This window comes from Fukomys damarensis, unplaced genomic scaffold (assembly GCF_012274545.1).
Source record: "Fukomys damarensis isolate Sample0158 unplaced genomic scaffold, DMR_v1.0_HiC HiC_scaffold_36, whole genome shotgun sequence".
Lineage (NCBI taxonomy): Eukaryota > Metazoa > Chordata > Mammalia > Rodentia > Bathyergidae > Fukomys > Fukomys damarensis.
The window spans coordinates 33404025-33410747 of record NW_022900948.1 but is presented as its reverse complement, the minus strand read 5'-3'; the positions used below and the strand labels follow the sequence as shown (position 1 = coordinate 33410747).

General features: G+C 40.5%; 1 pseudogene; it reads left to right on the top strand.

Moving 5' to 3' along the window:
- Window positions 1–753: 753 nt before the first annotated feature.
- On the top strand, window positions 754–6150 carry LOC104873022 (annotated as a pseudogene).
- The last annotated feature ends 573 nt before the right edge of the window (window positions 6151–6723 follow it).

Here is a 6723-nt window from a genome sequence, read left to right as displayed (position 1 = left end):
CAACATTTGTTGCTGTTTGATTTCTTGATAGCAGCCATTCTTTGTGGGGTGAGGTGGAATCTCAGTGTTGTTTTTTCATCTGTATCTCTTGAATGGCCAGTGATGTGGAGTATTTTTTCATGTATTTACTTGCTGCTTTTACTTCTTTGTCTGAGAAATGTATGTTCATTTCAGATGCCCATTTTTGAATTGGGTCTTTATATTTGGGGGCACTAATTGTTTTGAGTTCTTTATATAATCTAGATAATAGTCCTTTGTCTGAGGATGATATGATACTCTACATTGAAGACCCAAAAAACTCCAGCAAAAGGCTTCTAGACTTAATTGATAGATTCAGTAGATTAGCTGGGTACAAGGTGAACACCCAAAAATCAATAACCTTCTTGTACACAAATAACAGACTCACTAAGACAGAAATTAGGGAAACAATTCCCTTCACAATAGCATCCAAAAAAATGAATTATCTAGGAATCAATCTAACAAAAGAAGCAAAACATCTCTACACTGAAAACTATAGCACTCTGAAAAAAGAAATTGAAAAGGAAATTAAAAAATGGGAAGATATCCCCTCCTCCTGGGTAGGAAGAATCAACATAGTGAAAATAGCCATACTACCAAAACTGCTATACAGATTCATTGCAAAGCCAATTGAAATTCCAACACTATATTTCACAGAACTAGAAAAAAGAATCCAAAAATTCATTTGGAACCATAAGAGACCTAGAATAGCAAAAGCCATCCTAGGCAACAGATATGGCAGCAGGTAAGACAATTCCCAATTTGAAACTATACTACAAAGCCACTGTGATAAAAACAGCATGGTACTGGCAAAGAAACAGGCCTGAGGATCAGTGGAACAGATTGGAAGAGACAAAAACAAATCCAGATGTACTCAGCTATCTCATCTTTGACAAAGGAGCTGACCATCCTCAGTGAAGGAAAGATAGCCTCTTTAATAAATGGTGTTGGAAAAACTGGATTTCAACCTGCCACAGATTAAAACTGGATCCCTATATTTCACCATGCACTAAATTAAAATCCAAGTGGATTAAAGGTCTAAATATTAAAACAGAGACACTAAACTTGCTGGAAGGCAAGTTAGGCAGAACTCTGGGAGACATTGGCATAGGAAAAGACTTTATGAACAAATCCTCAGTAGCACAGGAACTAGCAGAAAGAATCAACAACTGGGATCTCATCTTATTAAAAAGCTTCTGTACTGCAAAAGAAACCGTCAGCAGAACTAAGATACAACCTACAATGTGGGGAAAAATTTTTACCAGCTGCTCCACCATCATAATTTAAAATCTGTCCTTCCTTTAGTATTTTCTATTTCAGTTGGGAGCATAGTTGTGTTCTCAGTAATATAAGGTAAATATGAACATATCAGACCTGACATCTTTTCTCCATGATCCTTTTGCTCTCACAATTTTTCCGTCAAAAAATACATATTTTTTAACTAAGGTATTCTTTTACTAGGACATCTTTTATAAATCGCTTTACTAGGGTATTCTTTTACTTTTACTAGGATTCATTTCTTTTACTAGGATATTCTTTTACTAGGATAAATGATATCTTCAAAGATACATTAATATCATGATTTCTGGATTTCTGGAACCTATAAATATTGACTTATTTGGCAAAAGGTCTTTACCCAATATGATTGAGTTAAAGATCATGAGATGAGAAGACCATTCTGCACTACTTAGGGCTGCATGGCATCACAAGTTACTATAAAGAGAAATATACAGGAAGATTTAACATTAGGAGAGGACAAGGTGATAGGAACACAAAGGCAGAGAACAAAATAATGTCACCCAAGTCAAAGACAGCCACCCAAATTTAGGAGAGGGAAGAAGCTACATGACCCTGTTGACACCTTGATTTTAAACTGTCCTCCAAAACTGTAAAAGGATAATATTCTGCTATTTTAAAACCCCAATTTAGTGGTAATTTTTTACAGTGGCCACAGGAAACCAATACAGTCCTCTTCTTCCCACCCTCACATTTTGCTTGTATTCTAACTTTCACTTTTCCTCATCTGGTGGAGGGTGAATAGCTTTCGTCTCCTATTTTTAGTCTGCTTTCCTCCAAAGTGGCCTCCAACAGATGCAAACTAGTGAGATCATGGCACTTCCCTGCCTAACATATGGAAAGCTCCAGTATCATTAACATACCACTTTCATTTCTCAGGCCAGTGTTTCCACCCTCTCTGCAGGCACTCTGTCCCTCATTTCATGTCCAATGACACTGACTCTTTAGGGCCCCTTCTACCCACCTGGTGGCCTGTTATTCATCTTCAAGCATTAATTATCTATGCTGTTCGTGTTTCTTCCTTCTCCATCTCTACCTTGTTACCTTGATCATCGTCATGTAGTACACATTTTAATATTAATCTTTTTAAAATATGTATTCTTTAGTATGCTGTCAGAGTCTGAAGCCAGAAGCTACATTTTATTTCTTTTTCTAGCACGTAATTTCCTAATACACCTTATTTACTTTTCAAATTTCCAGTTATTTCTTGAACTTGAGTGAAAATAAGCATTAAGCAAAAGTAGATTACTGAAACAGAGTGAATACTAAAATTGTCTTCTAATTGAACCCTAAAAATATCTTCAAATGCTGTCATGATTCCTTTAATATAGCCTTAAAGGGTTGCTCCACACACATATAAGCTTACTTTTAGATATTTTTGTGCTAGCAATTTACCAACAGACTTCCCATCACAATCAATGAATAAAAGTTTTGTATTTTTTTACTCCAAAAATTGATAGAATAGTATTTACTTCTGGAAGCCTTCTTCCACTGATGAAATTGGAGCTACTATTTTCCCTATTTCTAACTTATTTTTACATCATATCTTCCCTCTACTAGACATTCTTAAGTCTCCTTTCTTACTTTACTCTGCATAAAGAGAGATTCATAGATATCTATATAAAGAGAGACATATACAGATATTGACAGATATTGCAGACATCTATTTAATGCATAAATATATAGACATGCACATGATTTGTGTATATTTTGCATACATATATATTTATATGAGCACAAATATTCATCTCTACTTGGGTAAAGAGAGATTTATATGTGTGTATATGTATTCACATAGTTGTTATGTGTGTAACATTGCACATAGTTAAGTAAATATATAGGAAAAATACTTTGGATGAGAACCATAATAAACACGATTCTATATTGCACAATTTCAAATCCGAAGCCACCTTAGCAAGTAGTAGGCCATGCCTTCACTTCACAGTTGAAAAAAATGAAACTCAGTGAAGGGACTGACTTGTCTGTTGCTACCCCCTGAAATCAGAACAGAAATGAGACAAGACTGATGGTGAGCTGACAGTGGCTTGCGTTGTAACCCTTTTTCCCTTCCATAACACCAACACACAAGCTTTTGCTCTGACATTCCCTGGAAATATCTCTACCTCTATTGCTTAAGACTAAACAATTTTTTTTTCCTCATTCTGGTAATTTCTGGTAGCTGCATCAGCTTTGCCATTGCCCAAATAAAATTTTTAAATTTCACTCTCTAAAGAGAAAGAAAGACCAATTAACCAGGGGCCTAAGTCAAACAAGTCTCTTCAGAGTATAATACTAATAAGATCTACCTATGTGACCAAGATTTGAAACTGGTAGTGTTAGGTGAAGAAGTATATCCAATAAATGCTTACCGTAATTTTGAAAGCAGTAAAATGTTTTATTTTTTGCTTAGAATTTTCTCTCAGAATAGGATGGAAAGTCACTGGAAAGACAGGCAATTGTGCCATAATTCTTCCTGGGGGAGATTATGGTTGTCTAACTCTAGGTCAATTTCTCTGCAAGTATAAAGATGTGTCAGACTAGACTATGAGTCACTGTTCTCCACATCGACAATTTCAGAGCCCTTGGGAAACCGTCCTGTGAAATCAGTTTGAGGGACTGGATAATGAACAATTTCCTAAATTCTATCATCACAACTGAATTGTGATGTTTCTGCTGTGCATCAATTCTCAATGTTGGGTTTTCATTTCTTTCAGATGCTTCAGGATTTTTATTACATAATTTCAAGATCCAAGAAGGGACATCAACTCCAAGGAGGACCAGGGCAAGCAGTCTCCACAGCAGCTGACCCAAGAGCTTGCAAATGCGGCCTTAGGGACACAGGCAGGAGGGGAGTCAGGTGTCCCAGTGAAACCCTCTAAAAGGTTCTGTGTTCTTCTAGAGGCCTTTCTGCACTGTGGCACTAAAAGGGAAAGGAAAACCACTCACCATCTCTTCAGATGATGTCAAAACCAAAGATGAGGTGGTTCTTTACAAGCACAAGCCTAAGTACTGTAGCAAGGTTTTGGGGACTGACAGCTCCTTGCAGATCCACTTAGGTGCCTGTACTGGAGAGAGACCCTTCATGTGCTCTGTCTGTGGTTGTCACTTCACCACCAAGGGCAACCTTAAGGAGCACTTTCACCATCACCCCCTAGGTAAAGGCAGACACTTAGCTGTTTACTGAATTCTAGGACAAACTGGTGACAGGCAACGGAGTCCCCTGTGCACTTTCTGTCCCTACCCCCATAGATAAATCCAATCTTTTTAGACCGCAAACCTGTCCTTGTAACAGGAACCCATCCTGTAGGGCTACTTCAACATATCCTCCCAAGGACTTCATGGGTGGTCCACTGCACAGTGACCTGCAGCCTCAGCCTTGCCCAGAAAGTGAGGGTAGACCCACACTCACTTGAGTGGGGTCCATTTGCTCAAGTGGGGCCCAACCATAATCCTCCAAGAGTTGCTGGCTTCTGAGGAAGTGTCCCGCCCCAAACCAGGGTCAGAGACCCTGTAATTGCAGCAAATAACTGAGAACATCATCAAGGCCACTACCAACCCCAATGAGTCCTAAGAGCTCCTTCAAGATGTCTTGCCAAACCCACACCAAATAGTGGCCATTCCAGTGCAAGGTGTGTGGCCTGGTCTTTTCCACCAAGAGCAGACAGAAGACATACCTCAACTACCCTGAACCATTTTGTCCCTGAAGATATAGCACTAATGCCCCATGTTCCAGAAGAAGTTCACCAACACAGTCATGCTGTAGCAACATATTCCCTTGCACATGGGCGGCCAGATGCCCAACACACCCCTGCCGGGGAATCCCTGTGACTGTACAGGTTCTGAGTCCACCATGGTCGGTGAGAACAGCAGCACAGGTGCCATTTGTCAAGACAATGTTGTGGAAATCATCAATGTAGATTAAATCGGCCCCGAGGATGCCTGTGGCGGCTCCTGGAAGGTGCCCGCACCTTCCCAGCACCCATGTGGCATCGCCCAGTCTGACATTCTCAGTGGTGTCTTAACAAGACGCCTGAAGGTGAGTCCTGCCACTTTGGGCATACAGCACCAGAGCAGCAGAGAGGACAGCTAAGTGGAGAACAACAGGTTGACCATTGAGGACTTGTAGGCAACCAGGAGTATCAGAAGCCCAGACACCATGGAAACCATGTCCTCTCAGGTACTTCCCCCTGCCAATAGCCAAGCAGAAAGCATCAGATCGCAGTCTCTTAATAATGGGGACGAAGCCAAGAGCTACAAGAAGGGCAGCACTAAGACGAAGTGTACGGCAGTCTCCTTCAACATTTATCTGAGCACAGCCCAAGCAACCCAGGCAACAAGCTTGCATGGGGTGAAGGAAGAATTTCTCATGGGCCAGTGCCCTAAAGATCTGCAAGTGAACACAACTGGAGAGAGACCTTTTTTGTACAAAGTATACAGGTGAGCATTTACCACCAAAGGCAAGTTCACTACAGAACCCATAGGCTCACTATGGGAGAAAGCTGGCCATTGAGAAACCAATGGCTCTGTGGGTACAGATGCACAGAGTGCTGCAAATGTTTCCCAATAGGATCCTCGTGAGTGTGTGCCCAGTGGTGTGGAAGCAGCACACCAGCATGCTCACATGGCCATGAAGACCAATGAGATCTGCAGGAGCCCCGCACTCCCCATGTCCCTGGGGGCCAGCTCCAGGGTAAAGAACACCTCACCCCCATCTCCAAGATGGACTGCTCCCAGTCTGGGGTCAGCACCAAGCAAGAAAAACCAGGAGTTTCTGATGGTGTTGCCAAACACCAGTTCCCTCACTTACTGGAAGGAAACAAGGTCACAGTGAGCTAAGCTCAAGGAGAAGTCTCATGGAAAGAGAATTCAGATGGGAATTCATAGGGAACCCAGGTCTCCTGTTTGCTTCTTTCTTACTGATACGGGAATGATATTTATGGTTATAACCCAACTTGGGCTATTCCTACAATCACAGTGGTTGCTATGCTGCTTTGCATACAAATGAAAACAAACAAAAATGTAAAGATCCAAAAAATTCATACCAAAACAAAGACTAGATTCTTTTTTTAATTATGGAAAGAAGTGGATCTTGCAAAGTAGCTTTATTACTTGCAAAAAACTACATACATAGAAACTTTGTTCAACCTAGAACGACTCTTTCTAAAGACAGTCACCTGTGTCAAGGTGTGCTGGTTAGAACTTACTGAGCTACAATGGAAAATACAACCATTCAGCCTAATCCTGGAGGCAAGGTATACTTCCATGCTAACTCTACGCAGGTAAATGGACAGAGACGTGTTATCTATTTAGGGGCCAGTTTGATGTGGCTCCCCAGGACCTTTACCATCTTTTGTTTCATGTTTTGTTGAATGTGCTTAAAAGAAAAAAAAATACACAAACAAACCAAAT